Raw genomic sequence first — 20,037 nt, forward strand, 5'->3', positions numbered from 1 at the left:
GAGTGAAAAAAACAAGGAAAAATGGCACCTGCCAGTGCCTCCATCTTCAGAGGAAGGTTCAAAAGATCTTTTTCCCTCTAGCACATACCACAAAATTAGACAGTATATCTTTTTTACATAAGACCCAAGAACTTTTCAAACTGCTACCTCTGCATTGGGCTTGGAGCAAGTTTGTGTGTGGGCTCTTTAAGAGTGGAAACTCAGTATTCCTCAGCCCCTAAGCTCTTAATGTAAGTCTCACTGGTCCTCAAAACCTGCCATGGGGCTCCTTTACCTAGGGCTAACCTTTGAGCTAAGGAGCATGGCATGTGTCTTGGAACTTTCACTTTTAGGTGGGACCTCCATAACCGTAATATTCCTTCCACTTGTGGGGCACCAAGGGTGTGGGTCCTGACCAGAGCATGGCTCTGCCCCTTCTAGTCATTTTGATGTGGCTTTTTCTTTATATCCTTAATTGTAGAGAATCTTTTCCACTAGTCCTCAGTTTGCTCTCAGAGACAGTTGCTCTATATGTAGTTGTAGTTGTGGTGTGTCTCTCAGAAGAGTTGAGCCAGGATCTTTCTAGTTTGCCATCTTGACCAGAGTCCTACACTCAAAATTTTGATACTATATTTTAAAGAATCAAATTAGAAAAAGTTTGGCTGTGGTGACAAATGGGCTTAGGTGACTCCTCGACAGGTTGTGATGGTAGTGTTAGTGGTTCCTCCTGGCCCTGTTAATATCAGGGCCCTGCTAGGGGAGGATGGCATCCTAGAGCCTGGTTTTGGTGTTGTAGGGGTGGAAGAAGACAGAGTGAGGATCGGCCAGTCAGAAGTGACCCAGGACCTGCTGCTGTGCTGAGGTGCTAGTTTTCGGAGAGGCACCAAGATCTTGGACTTTTGGGGCCAGCTGGTGGAAATGATAGACAAGTATCAGATATTAACAAGACATCTACAAAAGGAGATCAACACATAATTCTGAATTCACAGAAGACCAAAGGAGGCATTTGTGGCTGTGATGACAACAGAGAGAGGTTGTGCCTGTCTGCCTATTCCTCGGGCTCAGAGAAGGACCTCCAAATCACCCTGTACTATATTATGAATAAAAGAAAACCATTGGCAAAATTGGAAAATGCTTGGAATTATGAAATGCAGCTTTACAGTTTACACAGTCCCAAGAATTTAAACTGGAGGACCTGAAGAAGCTAAAACCAATCCTAAAGAATATTCTTACATATAATCAAGAATTCCCATTTGAAGGTTAGCCTGTCCCCTTAAAAAGAATTTTAGCACTTAGTAAAAAACAGAAGTTGAAATTTGAAGGAGACAAGATGAAGAAGAGGGTGGTGCTGGGGCAAGGTCTCCTGATGCCTCCATGCTAGATTTCTCAGTACTTTATTACCAAGGTTACCATCAGAACCAGGAATGATGTCACTAAATATCAGAAGTGAGAAAATTGGTCTGAAAGATGCTGGGCAGTGCATTGATCCTATATCACAGTTAGTGTAAATTATCTGAATGGCATAGATTTAACTCCTGTGCAAGATACTCCTGTGACTTCAAGAAAAAAAGATACATATGTTCATTTTAAGGTGGACATTGAGCTCTAGAAACATGTTGAAAACTTAACCAAAAGTGCAGCTATCTTCTTTGAATTCAAACACTACAAACCTTAAAAAAGGTTTACCAGTGCTAAGTGTTTTGCTTTCATAGAGATGAATGAAATTAAATCTGGACCATTTGTAATAGAACTATACAAAAGAACCCACTGACTTAAAAGAATGAAATTGCAATTATTGACCAAGAAACCATTTTATGTTCATCTACATCAAACTTTGTACAAGAAATGACCCTGACGTAAATAACCTGGACCTTCTGTGAATTTTACCACTCACTAGAAACCATCATAGCTCTGTGTAACATATTCACCCTTCAAGAGGCAGGAAGCAAGCTGTGCCCATGCTGGTAGGCCAGAGTGAGTCCATTGCAAAACTGTAGCACAAAATTCAAAGTCCAGCACATCATTGATATGTAAGTTTCCTTTGGATACAGACTTATTATATGTTTTGAAACATGTTTTTACTTTTCTATTGATTATACAGTTAATAGTCTCTTTTCTAATTCACCACTATACTCCAGCCCTGCTTCTTGAAACAACACTGTTGTGGGTAGGATGTGCTCATCTTCAAATTTAATACAGCAATAGGAATGTGAAAGAGTTTACAAATCTATTCACTTCTGCTCCACGATGCTCTTTTGGTTGTTTTAAGTTAATGTCAAACTTTGGGCTGATGTGGGTAGGATAGTATGAAACTGCTTGGACGGGGTTGGACCAATTTCGTTGTTTAAGAAGGTCAGTCTGGAAATTCATAAGCTGCTCCACAGAGATGGCCTAAATTCACCCTGATCTCGTAATTTCCCTGCTTAGAATGTCCCTTGGCCAGATCAGTATCCATGTGGGAGTGTTCCCAGGTTGTAGCTGTGATTTTTCCAGATGATCAGATTGTTTTTCTGAAAGCGAGCATATTTTTAGTCATGTTGACTCACTGTTCTTCTACATCACATTGGTATTCTTTTTGATAGTGATTCTAGGGTTACGGGGAACCATCTCAGAATAATTACAAGTTTTTAGATGGGTTTATAATGTCTTCTAAATCATGTAACCTAAAAATAATTTGAGTCAGATGCTACTAACGAGATACTGCAGAAATAACTGCTGTTTTTCTGTTAATTGATTGCGAAACCTGAAAACGTGCATACCTCTTCTTATAGTGATGAATATGCAAAATCTGGAGTTATTCTATTTTTTTTTACATAGGTAGATAGGATTGCCATTTATTTCCTATTTATATATATCAACATTCATCCATCTGGAAATATACGGATCATTAGCTTATTATAATTTGACTATTAACATTAATTTTGTCTTAATTGGGCATAAATAAAACTTCCATAGTACACACGAGGTGGCTATTTGATACACAGAACATTAAGATCTAGGGTGGGCTTTCTGTGGGTTCATGTAGAGTCCACATGTTTAATATTCACTATTTTAAATTACTGGTGCTAGCATGAACGGAAGGAAGAGCCAGTACCTGACCTGTTTTTAAAACTAGTGTAATAGCGTTAGCCATACCATTCGATATGTTTGCTTTTTCAAATAAGTAACCACAATTAAGTTGTTCAAACTCTTGTTCTTCAAAAGATCTAGTCTTCCTTTCAGTCTTAGGTCAATTCTGTTTACTAAGATGGATATTAAAAACCATATAAGCCTGAAAGAATTCTCAAAGAAATTTAGCCTTGTCTCTCATCTTGATTAGATTAATTCCAAAATGATTCAATCCACAATACCTGGAGGGGATGAGGAATTTGCCTTAAAATTCCTTTCTTGTTCACTTGATTCTTAGACTGTGAGTTGTCAGTCCCCGAGACTGTAAGCTCCTCAAGGGGCAAAAACCACATTTCTCCGTGTCATGCAAGTTTTCAAAGGTGCCTGGAAGTACTTTTTACCCTGTGGAGTACTCAGTACCTTTTGTTTGATATTGCTGAGAAGATTGAAAAATTATCCCTCAAAAATCTACTATTAAAATTAAGCAAAACTGAAAAAAAAGACTCAAATTAATTTCATTTTTTAAATTAAAGTTTATTGGGGTGACAATTGTTAGTAAAGTTACATAGGTTTCAGGTGTACAATTCTGTAATAAATCATCTATATATCATCACCCAGAGTCAGTTCTCCTCCATCACCGTATATTTGATTCAGATAATTTTTGACAAAGAAGCCAAAAACATACAATGGAGAAAAGACAGCCTCTTCAATAAATGGTGCTGGGAGAATGAGAAAGCCACATGTAAAAAAATGAAATTAGATTGCTATCTGTCACCATGTACCAAAATTAACTCAAAATGGATCAAAGACCTAAACATAAGACCTGACACAATAAACTGCATAGAAGAAAACATAGGTACTAAACTTATGGACCTTCGGTTCAAGGAGCATTTTATGAATTTGACTCTAAAGGCAAGAGAAGTAAAAGCTAAAATAAATGAATGGGAATATATTAAACTCAAAAGCTTCTGCATAGCAAAAATGTCATTGACAAAATAAAGAGGCAACCAACAGAATGGGAGAAGATTTTTGCAAATAATGCCTCTGATAGGGGCTAATGTCCAAAATATGTAAGGAACTTATAGAATTCAACAACAAAGAAACAAACAATCCAGTTAAAAAATGGACAAAGGACCTGAAGAGACATTTCTCCAAAGAGGACATACAAATGGCAAGTAGACATATGAAGAAATGCTCAACATCACTAATCATCAGAGAAAGGCAAATAAAAACCACAATGAGATATCACATCACCCGAGTTAGAATGGCTATCATCAACAAGACAAATAATAACAAGTGTTGGAGAGGCTGTGGAGAAAAAGGAACCCTCATACACTGTTGGGAATGCAGACTAGTGCAGGCGCTATGGAAGGCAGAGTGAAGTTTCCTCAAAAAATTAAAAATAGAATTATCATATGATCCAGCAACTCCTCTCCTGGGTATCTACCCCCAAAATATCTAAAAGCATTTAACCGTGAATATATATATTGCAACTTTTTTTACAGTGGCCAAGATATGGAAACAACCAACATGTCCTTCAATAGATGATTAGATAAAGAAGATGTGGTATATATACACAATGAAATACTATTCTGCCATAAGAAAAAATGAAATAGTACCATTTGCGACAACATGGAAGGATCTTGAGATTATAACACTAAAAGAAATAAGTCAGACTGAAAAAGCAGAGAACCATATGATTTCACTGATATGTGGTATATAAAACTGAAAACAAAAGAACAAGACAAACAATTGAAGAAACAAAAACTCATAGACACAGACAATAGTTTAATGGTTACCAGAGGGTAAGGGGGGAAGGTGGGTAAAGGGGGTCAAATATATGGTGATGGAAGGAGAACTGACTCTGGGTGGTGAACACACAATGTAATTTATAGATGATGTGATGCAGAATTGTACACCTGAAATCTATATAACTTTACTAATAATTGTCACCCCAATAAACTTTAATTAAAAACAAATATTAAGAAACTGAATTCAACAATACATTAAAAGGATCTTACACCATAATCAAGTGGGATTTTTTCCAGGGATGCAAAGATAGTTCATATCTACAAATCAATCAATGTGGTAACACCACATAAACTAAACAAAGGATTTGCGATAACATGGATGGATCTTGAGATTATTATTCTTAGCAAAATAAATCAGAGAGAAAAAGTTAAGAACCATATGATTTCACTGATATGTGGTATATAAAACTGAAAACAACAAAAGAACAAGGCAAACAAATGAGAAACAAAAACTCATAGACACAGACAACAGTTTAGTGGTTACCAGAGGGTAAGGGTGTAGGGGTGTGGTAGATGCGAGTAAAAGGGATCAAATTAATATCTTAGAAAAGGGAAATTACCAGTTATGAAATAGAAAATCGCAAAATGCTAAAGTTATAAAATAAGTTATAAAACCTGCCAGAGAATACCTATTAAAAGTTCCAGAACCATACCACTTTACAAATGGATATTTATAAACCTTAAGAAATAACATAATTCACATGATTATTATCAGAGAAGAATAAAGATAAACACCACTTCATTTTTTGAAGTTCTCATAATCAGTGTCCAAATCTGTAAGTACATCTTAAAGTAAGAAAACGAGAGACCAACATCTTTCATAAATATAGGTGTCACTGTCTCTTTAAATATTTTAAAAATATTTGTTGAGTCTCTCCAGTGTGTAAGGCACCTTGCTAAACATGCTGTATACTTGGTCCCTTCCCTCGGGGAGCTTACTTTCTATTGGGGAAAACAGACATATGCAACTAATGACAAAATTAATTACCTAACTGACTGAGACAAATGTTCACAGGAGATGCGCAATGTGCTATTACAGTGTGTAATGAGGGGACTCTTGCTCATAGTTTGGGTGGTTAAGGGTTGTAGTTTAGAGCCAGGTCACCAGGATTTGAATCAAAGATTTGCTCCTTTATTAGCTATGAACCCAGTGGTTCTCATCAGGGAGTGATTTTGACCCCAAGGGTATATTTGTAATATCCAGAGACGCATTTTGGTTGTTACAACTCAGGAGGTTGCTACTGGCATCTAGTCAATAGAAGCCAGGGATGCTGCTAAACATCCTGCATTGCACAGGATGGCGCCCATAACAAAGAATTATCTGGCCCAAAATATCAATAGTGCTGAGGTTTTGAAACCCTAGTACATGGTGATGAATCCCAAATCTGTTTCTCCAGTGGGAGATCTGAGAGCCAGAGTCATATATCTAACTATCCTCTAGGCCTTTCCACTTGATATCCCCCAGGCACTCCAAACTCAAAATGTGTCATCTTCCTGGGTTCATTTTTTTAAAGTAAATGACTCCACCATTTCCCCATTTGTTCAAGCCTGAACTCTTAGTGCCATTATTTCCTTCACCATTGAAATCTTATCTTTAATATAATTCTGACAACCTACTATTTAAATATCCCTTGAATCCCTCTAGCACACTCTTTTATGGGGTTTCTATTTACTTTTCCAATTTTCTTGTCATTCATGCACCATTTATTCATACTCCTACAACAAGTATGCTAGGAACATTCTATATTTTAGCTGTACTAGATTCAGTACAACTGGAATGTGCCATGTGTCCACTGGCCACAGAACCTTCACATAAGCTCTTTTTTCCTGTAACAGTTTCGCATTGCCTACAGTCTCACACACTTTACCTGATAAGCTCGTTCAGGTCTCAATGTGAATTCCATTTCCTCCAGGGGTTTTCTATGAGAATTCAGTCTGGGCACCCATCTACTGTTTTCCCTTGGCATTTCCCCAACATAGTAAAACACTTTATTTTAAGGTTACATGAAATTAAAAGTTGGAACAAATTTAGATTAGGAAGACAATTTCAATATAGTTGTGAAGGAATACAGAGAATACTTGGAGAGCTAAAGAAAATAAATGAGTAGAAAGGGCAGGATCACCCATTTGTGAATACACCAAGTAAAAGGAATAACCAATATATAGAACAGTGGAGCATTTCTGGAGTACTTATACCTGCTATCAAAAGTCTAAGCTGTCTGATAATACATAATTGGTCTAATGTAGCCAAGAAAACAAAGTAGTGGTTCTTAACTGGGGAGTGGGAACAGGTTGCCCCAAATGGACAACTCGCAATGTCTGGAAGCATTTTTTTGCTTTCACAATTGGGTGGATGTAATTGGCATCTGATGTGTAGAAGCCAGGAACCCTACAATGCATAGGACAGCCTCCACAATAAAAAATTATCCTGCTCAAAGTCTAAAGCAAGATTGAGAAATACAGTAAACACACTGCTCGTGCATCATCACAGTATGGCAGCTGCTTTTTCCCAGAGCAAGTGAGCTAGGAGACCAAATTGGAAGCTGCAATGCCTTTACAGCTTAGCCTGAGAAGTCACACACTGTCGCTGCTATAATATTCTATCCATCACAAAGACCAGCTCTGACTCAGGGCGGAAGGGCACTTTGTAACATCAGGTGTTGAAGATCATTGGGAGTCATCTAGGAGGCTGGCTAAAAAATCTACAAAAACAAACATAAATATTAGAAGAAATCAATATAACATTTGCAAATGTCTAATTATCAAACTGATAAGCTACAGTGATTCAATTGAAATAATATTATAATTAGAGTTAGGTAATATAGCAACACTAAATAAATATAATAAATATCAATAGATTTCATCTAAACCAGTGATATTAAGTTGGAAAATATGAGGGGAAGAAAACCCTATTATAAAATACCTAGAAATAATTTTTAAAAGTCCATGAAAATTCTCTGAAGAAAAATATAAAATTTCACTGAGGGACATAAAAGATTGGAATATATTGAAAGGTATGTCATGTGGCGGGGATGGAAATACTGAACTTTATATAACTTCAGTTCTTCACAAATTAATATACAGGCTGGATGCAAATCTAAAATCCCAAGGACATAGATTTATATAAATATAACTATATATAGTGGGTGCCAAAAAAATGTATACACATTTTAAGAAAGGGAAAAACTGCATTAAAATTGTAATACTCAATATATACCAATAACAAAAGATGAATACACGTCATGTGTATACATTTTTTGGGCACCCCTGGTATAGGTTATAGTATATTATATTTAATCTATATTTAATATATTTCTCTAAACAATTCCAGAAATTTTCTAGAAGATTAAATGGGGCAACATAATCAAGAAACTTTGGGGAAAGAAGTATGGATGTTTAGTTTAATGTGAATATGTTATAAAGTAATTGAGATGGTGTGGTATTAGTACAGTAATATAATGGAAGATCAGTGGAACTATATATTAATAAATAGACCAGAAATTGACCTGAATATAAATTTTGTTTATAATAGTGATGGAATAAAACCTCTGAGTAAAGAGAATATTACACAATAAGTATTACTCATAAAATTAAATAATGACTTTGAAAAAATATATATATGCCCCTTTAGCCATTACCCCAGTACCCAATAGATTTTAGTTAAATATAAAATGTGACATCATAAAAATCAAAAGAAAATTTGGATGACTATTATCTGGAGTTGGAGAGAGAGAGAGAGATCTTTTAAGCATAAATAACAGAATAACAATGGAAAAGAAATCTGGATATTTACCAATATAAAAATGTTAAATTCTCTGTAAGTTTTAAAAAATACCATAAACAAAATGAAAAGACAAGTAAATATAAGAAAATCTTGTCATATTTATAGAAAAGTGTGGATATCCTCATTATGTAAAAGAAATAGTAAAATACACTTTTATGATAACAAAAGCAGTAAAATCCTATTAAAAATAGAAAAGACACAAGTCATCTCTCCAACAATTATTCATTTATTATATATTTACTGAGCAAAATGTATCACTCTGATAGGTGTGAGTCACACATATAAAAGATTATTAAACCAGTGAGAAATATTAAGCCATACTAAAAAACTAAATATGAATTAATGAAAAATACTCTACTATTTATTTCTATCAAACTAAAAGTTTTAAAACCAATACTACTCAATCCTGTTGAAGATACGCTGAGACAAGCACTCAAAAAAATGCAAAGGACAATGAAAATATGTTGAGTCCATATGCATTAGCAGTAGTATCGCAGGATGCATCAATAGTATGACTGAGTTATCGGAGACCTTAGAGAATAGCATTACAAAATGCTCACATGTTGGTGTAAAGAAAAAGGTGTAAGTTGTTTACTTGTAGTATTATATTTACAACAGTGAAAAATTAGAAATATCTTACAGAATCCACCAAAAAGATTACTTAAAGTAACAGCATAATATGAAATAATGATAATCTTTATAAAACATGTCTCCTAAAACTATTTAATAAAAGAAAAATTGCTCATGACATAATGTTATATAAGTAAAGCACAATATTGTTTTTGGCTGAAAAATACATTTACCTGCTTTGAAAATAGTTTGAAAGGAAATCCTTGATTCATTAGTAATGCTTCTCTTGGGGTTATGAGTCTTGAGGTGATTTTTGTTTTTCTCTGTATACTTTTGCTTTTTTTAAAGCCAGTTATAATTACTTAGCATTGTTTTTATCATAAAAACTGTGACTATGGAAGAAATAGTATTAAGTTTTGAAAAAGCAAGAGGAGGAAGTAATGTAGATGCAGGAAGCATCTGCCCAAATTATTGAGCTGCCTTGCAACCTGGTCATTAATTCATCCAGGTAATTCCTGTCTACTGCTTACTCACACGATCAATTTCCCTCTCTCTCTCTCTCTCTCTCTCTCTCTCTCTCTCTCTCTCTCTCTCTCTCTCTCTCCCCCCCCATTCCTTCCCTCCCTCTCACCTCACCTCCTTTCCTTCCTCCCTATCTCTCTCCCTTCTGTATACACACACACACACACACACACACACACACACACACACACACACACCCCCCTACCTGCAACGAAACTAATCATTTATCTGTTTTTTTTTCAGTTACAGTTGACATTCAGTATTATTTTACATTAGTTTCATGTGTACAGCATAGTGGTTAGACATTTATATAATTTATGCAGTGATTCCCCCCTAATTAGTCTAGTACCCACCTGGCACTATACATAGTTATTACCATATCATTGACCATATTCCCTATGCTGTGCTTTACGTCCCCGTGACAATTTTGTAACCATCAATTTGTACTGTAATCCCCACACATTTTTCACCCTATTCCCCAAACCCCCTACCCTCTGGCAACCATCCGTTTCTTCTCTGTATCTGTGAGTCTGTTTTGATTTTGTTTGTTCATTTTTTTCCCCATGGTTCTTTAGATTACACATATAATTGAGAACATATGATATATGTCTTTCTCTGACTTATTTCACTTACCATAATACCTTCTAGATCAATGCATGTTGTCCCAAATGATAATATTTCATTCTTTTTTATGGTTGAGTAATATTCCATTGTGGATATATATCAAATCTTCATTATCTATTCATCTGTTGATGGGCATGTCAATTGCTTCCATATCTTGGCTATTGGAAATAGTGCTGCAAGGAACATAGGGGTATATCTTTTCGAATTAGTGTTTTGGATTTCTTTGGATAAATACCCAGAAGTGGAATTTTTGAGCCATTAGGTAGTTCTATTTTTAATTTTTTGAGGATCTTCCAAGCCATTTTCCACAGTGGCTTCACCAATTTGCAATCCCACCATTGTGCACAAAGTTTCCCTTTTCTCTGCATCCTCACCAACACTTGTTTGTTGATTATTGATGATGGCCATTCTGACAGGTGTAAGATGATATCTCATTGTGATTTTAGTTTGCATTTCTCTGATGATTAGTGACACCGATCATCTTTTCATATACCCTTTGCCATGTGTATGTCCTCTCTGGAGAAATGTCTGTTCAGGTCCTCTGTCATTTTTTAATTGGATTGTTTGATATTTTTGTGTGGAGTTGTATGAGTTCTTATACATTTTGGATATTAACCCCTTATCAGATATATCATTGGCAAATATTTTCTTCAACTCTCTAGGTTGTCTTTTCAATTTGTTGCTGGTTGCCTTTCCTGTGCACAATGTTTTCAGTTTCATGTAGTCCCATTTGTTTATTTTTTCTTTTGTTTCCCTTGCTCAAGGAGATAGGTTGAAAAATACATACATACACATACATATACACATACATATATATATATATATATATATATATATATATATATATATATATATACGTGTGTGTGTGTGTGTATAACATATATATATATATGTTACTAAGCAATGTCAGAGAGTTTACTGCCTATGTTTTCTTCTAGGAGATTTATTGTTTTGGGTCTTACATTTAAGTCTTTATTCTTGTATATTGTATAAGAAGGTGGTTCAGTTTCTTTTTTTTTCATGTATCTGTCCAGTTTTCCCAATACCATTTACTAACTAGATTGTCTTTACCCCACTGTATGTTCTTGCCTACTTTGTCATAGATTAAGTGACCATATAAGTGTGGGTTTATTTCTGGGCTCTCTATTTTTTTCCATTGATTTATGTGTCTCTATTTTTGCTGTTTTGGTTACTATAGGCTTGTAGTATAGTTTGATATCAGGTAGTGTGATACTTCCAATTTTGTTCTTCCTTTTCAAAATTGCTGTGGTTATTTAGGGTCTTTTGTGGTTCCATATAAATTTTAAGATTCTAGTTCTGTGAAAAATGCCATTTGTATTTTGATACGGATTGCACTGAATCTGTAGATTGCTGGGGAAAATATGGACATTTTAATTATGTTAATTCTTTCTACCCATGAGCACGTGCTCATATACCCATGAGCATGGTATATGCTTCCATTTATTTATATCTTCTTCAATTTCTTTCTTCAGTGTCTTATAGTTTTTGAGTACAGGTCTTTTATCTTCTTCCTTAAATTTATTCCTAGATTTTGTTTTTTATATAATTGTAAATGGGATTATTTTCTTAATTTCTCTTTATGACAGTTCATTATTGGTGTATAAAAATACAACCAATTTCTGAACATTAAATTTGTATCCTGCTACTTTACTGAATTCACTTACCTGTTGTAATAGTTTTTTGGTGGAATTTTTAAGGTTCTCTATACATATAGTATCATGTCATCCACAAATAATGACAGTTTTACTTCTTCCTTTTCAATTTGGATGCCTTCATTTCTTTTTCTTGTCTGATAGCTGTGGCTAGGATTTCCAATACAGTGTTGAATAAAAGTGGTGAAAGTGGACATCCTTGTCTTGTTTCTGATATTAAGAACACTTTTAGCTTTTCCCTGTTGAGTATAATGTTAGCTGTGGGTTTCTTATATATGGCCTTTATTATGTTGAGGTAAATTCCATCTATTTGAACTTTGTTGAGTTTTTATCATAAATGTGTGTTGGTTTTGTCAAACATTTTTTCTATTGATATGATCATACAATTTTTATTTTTCGTTTTCTTTATGTGGTGTATCACATTAGTTGATTTGCAGATATTGAACCAAACTTGCACACAAAAAATAAATCCCATTTGATAATGGTGTATGATATTTTTAATGTATTGCTGAATTCAGTTTGCTAATATTTTGTTGAGAATTTTTGTATCTATGTTCATCAGGGATATCAACCTATAATTTTTTTATTTTATTTTATTTTTTTTGTGATGACTTCATTTGGTTTTGGAATCAAGGCAATGGTGGCCTTGTAAAATGGGCTTAGGAGCTCTTTCCTCTTGAAATTTTTGGAATAGAATAAGTATAGGTGTTAATTCTTTTTTTAATTTCTGGTAAAATTTACCTGAAAAGCCTTCCATTCCGGGACTGTTGTTTGTTGAGAGTTTTTTGATTACTGATTAAATTTCATTAGTAATAATCGATTGGTTCAGTGATTCTGTTTCCTGACTCTGTTTTGAAGATTGTATGAAGTGTGATAAAAAAAAATATGGTGAATGCTGCTGCTGAGTGCCATTGAATGGAAAGGCAGGGATCTGAAATACGAGAAGTAGTGCATTGAACCTTAGTAAGTGTGTAACAAGTTTCAACTTGTTTGGTCAGTCAGTTGGGTGTGAGCTATGGTTGAGAAAAGGTGTGTTTAAAGCGTGTTGTAAGTCATGGATCACGAACAATGCATTAACATGAAATGGGCAAACGATTTCATCCTCCATCATGATAACACTCCATGTGACACATTGTTTCTGGTATGGTAATTTCTGTCAAATAAAAACATTACAGTGTGTCCTCATCCACCTTATTCACTGTATCTGGCACCGTGTAACTTCTAGCTCTTCCCCAAAGTCAAAATGACCATGAAAGGTAAGCATTTTGAATCGATTCAGGACATAAAGGAAGCCAGAACAGCGCAACTAAAGACACTCACGAAAGAGGACTTCCAGAACTGCTTCAGAAAGTGACAAGAACGATGGGATAAGTGTGTTCAAAGTGAAGGGGAGTATTTTGAGGATGACTAATGACAATGTGTCTTTTACTGTCATTTTTAAAAATTTATACATTCATCGTATTGTTTGATAACACCTCATATGTTTCTAGGAATTTATCCTTTTTTTTTTTTTTTCAGATTGTCCAATGTGTTGGCATATACTTGTTCATAATATTTTATTATATTCCTTTGTATTTCTGTGGTGTCCTTTGTCACCTCTCTTTCCCTCCTGATTTTATTTATTTGGGTCCTCTCTCTTTATTTCTTCATGACTCTGGTTAAAGATTTATCTATTTTGTTTATTTATCTCTTCAAAGAACCAGCTCTTGGTTTTATTGACCATTTTTGGTGGTTTGTTGTAGATTCTATTTCTTTTTTTTTTTTTTCTGATCTGATCTTTATTATTTCCTTCCTTCTCACTTTGGGCTTTACTTGCTGTTCTTTTTCTAGTTCAAGTGTAAGTTTAGATTATTTATTTGAGATTTTTCTTGTTTCTTGAGGTAGGCCTGCATTGTTATGAACCTCTCTTTTAGGACTGTTTTCACTGTTCCTGTAGATACTGCGTCTTATTTTCCCCTCTCATTTTCATTTGGTTCACAGTATCTTTTGATTTCTTCCTTGAGCTCATTGTTGATCCATTCATTATTTAATAGCATATATTTAGCCTCCATATGTTTCTGTGTTTTTCAGGGTTTTTTCCTTGCAATTGATGTCTAGTTTCATACCATTATGGTCAGAGAAGACACTTGATATGATTTTAATCTTTTAAAATTGATTGAGACTTGTTTTTCAGCCTAACATGTGGTCTATCTTGGAAAATGTTCCATGTGCTCAAAAGAGTGTATATCCAACTGCTTTGGGGTGAAATGCTCTAAATACATCAATTAAGTCCAGCTGCTCTAATGTGTCATTTAAGGCCTCTATTTCCTTGTTGATTTTCTGCCTGGAAGATCTGTCCATTGGTGTCAAAGGGGTGTTAAAATCCCCTATTATGATTGTATTACAGTCAATCTCTCCCTTTAAGTTGGTCGATGTTTGCTTTACATATTTAGGTGCTCCTAAGTTGGGTGTAGAAATTTTTTACAAGGGTTACAGGGATTATATCGTTTTGTTGGATTGATCCCTTTATCATTATGCAGTGTCCCTCTTTGTCTCTTATTATAGCTTTTGCTTTAAAGTTTATTTGTTTCATGTAGGTATTGCTACCTCAGCTGTTTTTTTTTTTTTATTTCCATTCACATAAAATATCTTTTTGTATCCCTTACTGTCAATTTGTGTGTGTCTTTCTATCTGAACTGCATCACTTTTAGACACGTGGGTCTTGTTTTCTCATTCATTCAGCTACCCTACTTGCATGTCTTTTGATTGGAGCATTTAATTCATTTACATTTAAATTGATTAATGAGAGATTCATAATTATTGCCATTTTATTATTCATTTTTATGTTATTTTTTCCTTGTCTGGGAAGCTCTTTATCTCCTTCAATTTTAGATGATAGCCTTACTAGGTAGAGTAGTCTTTATTGTATGTCCTTGCTTTTCATCACTTTGAATATTTTGTGTCAACCCTTTTTGCCTGCAAATTTTCTGCTGAGAAATCAGCTGGCATTCATATAGGAGTTCTCTTGTAAGTAACTGGTTGCCTTTTTCTTGCTGCTTTTAGGGTTCTCTCTTTATCTTTAACTTTTGGCATTTTAATTATAATGTGTCTTGATGTGGGACTCTTTAGATTCATCTTCTTTGGAACTCTCTGTGCTTCCAGAATTGTATGTTTATTTTCTTTGCCAGGTTAGGAAAGTTTTCAGTCATTATTTCTTCAAATAGGTTCTGAATCCCTTGATCTCTCTCTTCTCCTGCTGGTACTCATATGGTGCAAATGTTGTTATGCTTGATGTTGTCCCAGAGGTCTCTTCAACTACCATCACAAAAATATAAAATTAAATAAAAAATAAAAAAATAATAATAATTCCAACTGGGTGTTTTCTGCTACCTTGCCTTTTAATTGCTGACTCAAACCTCTGCTTAATCTAGTCTGCTGGTGATTCCTTCTATTGTATTCTTCATTTCAATTACTGCATTCTGCATTCTTCTTTTCTGACTGGTTCTTTTTTTATGGTTTATGCCCTTTTTTATGCTTTCTATCTCTTGTTGAAGTTCTCACTGAGTTCATCTCTTCTATTGCTGAGTTCATTAAGCATCCTTATAACCATTATTTTGAACTCTGTCTCTGGTCGGTTGCTTACCTCCATTTCATTTAGTTCTTTTTCTGGAGTATTCTCCTGTTTTTTAATTTGGGACATATTTCTTTGCTTCCTCATTTTTCTGCCTTTCTGTGTTTGTTTCTATGTATTAGCTAGATCTACTATGTCTCCCATTCTTGGCCAGGTGTTCTAATGTAGTAGGTGCCCTGTGAGGCCCAGTGGCACAGTCTTCCTTATCACCTCTGCCAAGTGCTCCAGGAGTGGCTTGTGTGCCCACCTGTTATAGTTGAGCCTTAATTGCTATTGGCACATTAGTGGGTGAGATTAACCCTCAGGCTGACTGGCTATGGGGTTGGCTATGTCCACAGCTTATGAGGTGCCATGCATGAGGCTTATCCCATGGAGTGGAATTCACCCTAGTGGACTCTTGTTCCTGTTGAGGTGGTCCTTTGCGTTTGGTATTTGTAGAACTAATTGGGTGATATTCTGCTGTTGTCTGAAGCCAACCTCCAGATATGTTGGTTCTGGGGCCTCTTGGGTGGGAATTTGGTACAGGCCCAAGTCAGCCACTGTCTATGACCAGCCGGGGACTTCATGGTAAGCATTGCAAAGCAATCCATCATTGTTCTCTGCCTGTGCTTGACCTGGAGGCATGTGGGAGAGGTTATGCTGTGAACTGAGGATGGCGGTCCCAATACCATGCCTGGGGTAGCTCCACAAAAAGCCCAGGCATTCCATGGCCTGCTGACACCTGCCAACTCCTATAAGGCTTGGCTGCTGATAAAGCCTCATGCTGTATTTAAGTTGGATGAGGCATGGTCTCAAGACGTCATCATGTTGGGATGAATGGTTTTCACAAGCTAAATATAGATTCTGGTTTTGTGCCAGTACTGAGCCTGGAGCTACTCAGAAAGAATCTCAAAGCACACCAAGACCAGGTGCCATTCACCTGGGGCCCACAATCCCCTGCGAATTGTCCAAGAAAGAATGCACTGCAGCCAGGCTGGCTGCTGGCCAAGAATGTGCCTCTGATGTTTTGTGAGTTGAGTGAAGCATGGTCCCAGGGAGTCACCAAGGTGGAGTGATTGGAGCACAGCAGGCCAATGCAGATTCAGATTTGGTCATTTAGTAGTGGGCTCAACACAGGAAAAATGGAGTCTGCCTACATAGGAGGGGATTCTACACAGAGAAAATGGTGACTGTCTCTCCAGTCCCTGCCATGAAGCCATACTACTCAGTATCTCCCTGTCTGTCTCTGATGCCTCTTGAGTCACTGCCCCTCTACCGGAGCCTGTGGCACTCAACCTGTGAGCAAGTGAATTTGTGCATTGACCCTCTAATAGGATGTCTGGGTTTCCTGCAGCCTTCTCTCTCACTCAGATAGTCAGAATCCCCACTGTTTTTCACAGCCAGATGTTGTGGGGGCTCATCCAGGTACTAGTACACCAGGCTGAAGAGCCTGGTGTGGGATGGCCTTCCTTGCTCCTCTACAGGAGATATCCCTCCCAATTCTCAACCACCACTCAGAGGTTTGGTGCTTTTCCATTCCGTGTCTCTCCCCCTCTAACCAATCTCGATGTGGCTTATTCTTCATATACTTAGTTATAGGACTTCTGTTCTACCAGACTTCAGGTAGTTCTCCAGGCTGATTTTTCTAAAAGGAGGCAGTGAGGATCAAGGAGGTGATATACACACCTCTTCTGAATCTGTCGATTTCTGGAAACAGAGAAGGGTGGGTCAAGCCAATAGGAGTAATCATTGTTCTTTTTTTTGGTAAGTGGCATTCATTCAAATGCTTCATAGAATTTTTACCAATATCTTACTAATTGGTCCATGTGGCCATTTCCTAGAGTGCTTTATGATATCTTATGGTATCAGCTCTTATTGAATTTCCTTACTGGATTTTTATCATTAGAATTGTTGCATAAGTTGAGATCTGTTATAGAGAAGGGTACTCAATACTGGTGCTACAAGGAGGAAGAGGCAGGAGGAATGTAATAGGATTTCAAGAATTGACTGTGCAAAATGTCCATTGTCAGAGGACCCACTCTAGGTATAGTTGATGGAGTCCCTGTGGCAAGAAGCGACCTTTTTATTTATTTTATGTCTGTGTAAATAATAACAGACACCGTGGGAAATCACATTACATTAAAACCATGCAACAGATAGTTTGCTTTGGATTAATCTAAGAGACTGACTTACAACCTGGTCCATTGTTTAGTGTTATCTAAAGGCCAGCAACATTGATTTCCATGTCAAGACTCATAAATTCCTGGAATATGTAGCTTTCATGAGATTTCCTCTTCTGTACCAGCAAATAAATAGAGACCTCCAGTGAGGGTGATCCCGTTTTACCATTGATTTTTAAAATCAATGTATCCTACACAGTGGTTTGTAAAATTGAAGTTGATGTTAAATTTAATTTTAAAAATTCTAGTGACGTCATCAATATGGCAGTGTGAGGTGAGCCTCTGTAAAGCTCCCCTGGAATTTACAACTAATCGAACAACAATAACTCCACAAAGGACTTCCTGAACAGAAGACAGGCAAGACGAAGAGGCCCAGTACTGAATTCACTGAAAGGTGGGTGAATCGCGCGAGCGGGTGACAACCGAAAGGAGAAGTGCGAAGATGGAGCTGCAGGCGGGCGCAGGACGCAGACCTAGTTCAGTGCTCCGAGCTTGCTGCATCCTGGAAGTACCGCCGCTGCAGGAGAGGCCAGAACTCGGACTGCTAGGGCTCCGCTTATGGCCTACAGGGCTGAGGGGACAGCATATAACATGGCTGAACCCAATGCTCATGGCAGAGACCTCAGAGCAAAGACTGAGAAAGGCTGAAAACAGTGGTTTAGCCCTCACTGCTGCAGAGAATAGAAGCCTTAAGCACTGAGACAAGCCACCTCCTCCCTACCCTCCCAGAGCTTGCCCCAACACCACCTGCCCAGTGCTGGAAATAGAACAGTAACAGTGTCAGACCAAAAGAACAGAATATTTGCACTTCTGAGAAATGTGGTCCACAGACGCAGATTCGCAGCCATCTAGTTCTGACAAAATAGAGGGAGCTGTGGAGGCAGGACTAGCTGTGGTGGGGGTCCCTGCCATTGTTCTGGGCCACATTTCATGTCCCACCCTACCCCTGTCCCCACCTATCTGGGCAGATACCTGAAGGAGTAAACAGAACTGCTGAAACACACGGGCTCTGAATCTGGTACAGGAAGAGCTTTGGAATTTCAAAAGCTCTCTACATCCACACACAGATGTGGCACCATATGACCCAAGTGAACTGTTAACAGAGGAGAAGCCTGCCTTCCAGGGAATCCCCCCATTGTGTGAGAAGCTGGAATAGTGCATAGAAAACATAACACTACAGTATGAGAGAGAAAAAAGGGCTGCAGTTGGAGAGAAAATAAAACATTTTACCAACACGTACTGGAAAACAAAGGAAAGACCTCTTCCTATCAACCTGTTGCAGGAAAGAATCAGTGATATCGAAGAAAGAAACCTGGAAATGACACGGGTGGAAGAAGAAAGAGACTTGAGACTTCAAAAAAAATGAAAGAACTCTACAAGAACTTTCTGACTCCATCAAAAAGACCAATATAAGATAATGGGCATACCAGAAGGAGAAGAAAGAGAGAAGGAAACAGAGAGTATATTCAAACAAAGAGTCGATGAGAACTTCCCAAACTTGTGGAAAAAATCGGATCCTCGAATCCAAGAAGCAAATAGAACACCTAATGACCTCAACCCCAACAGGCCTTCTCCAAGGCACATTGTATTGAAGCTGTCAAAAATCAATGACAAAAGAAGAAACAGAGGGAAACATCATAGAATACCACCACACAGAAATAATAGACAACAACAAAAAGACAAAGAAACCATGGAGACACAATCTTACCAGAAAACTAAAGACAGAATGATAGGAAATCCACAAATATCGATAATCACCCTAAATGTAAATGGACTGAACTCACCAATAAAAAGGCACAGAGTAGCAGATTGGATCAAAAAACTAAACCCAACCATATGCTGTCTCCAAGAAACACATCTCAGCTACAAGGACAAGCATAGACTCAAAGAGAAAGGGTGGAAATTGACACTCCAAGCAAATGGTATCCAGAGAAAATCAGGTGTAGTCATACTGATGTCAGATGAAACAGACTTCAAGGTGAAAAAGATAACAAGAGACAAAGACAGACATTTCATAATGATAAAGGGGTCTATACAACAAGAAGACATCACAGTCATCAATATTTATGCCCCCAATCAGGGAGCACCGAAATATACCAAGCAACTACTAACAGAACTAAAGGGAGAAACTTACCAAAACACAATTATAGTAGGGGACCTAAATACATCATTGACAGCTATGTATAGATCATCCAAA

The 20,037-nt window shown here is 36.8% G+C and overlaps 1 protein-coding gene and 1 pseudogene across 4 annotated transcripts in view; both read left to right on the forward strand.

Moving 5' to 3' along the window:
* Positions 1 to 20,037, forward strand: part of HECW1 (HECT, C2 and WW domain containing E3 ubiquitin protein ligase 1) — a 548,017-nt gene that overhangs the window by 187,606 nt on the left and 340,374 nt on the right. The window lies entirely within an intron of this gene.
* LOC117012072 (axin interactor, dorsalization-associated protein-like) lies at positions 685 to 1,828 on the forward strand (annotated as a pseudogene).

This window comes from Rhinolophus ferrumequinum, chromosome 20 (assembly GCF_004115265.2).
Source record: "Rhinolophus ferrumequinum isolate MPI-CBG mRhiFer1 chromosome 20, mRhiFer1_v1.p, whole genome shotgun sequence".
Lineage (NCBI taxonomy): Eukaryota > Metazoa > Chordata > Mammalia > Chiroptera > Rhinolophidae > Rhinolophus > Rhinolophus ferrumequinum.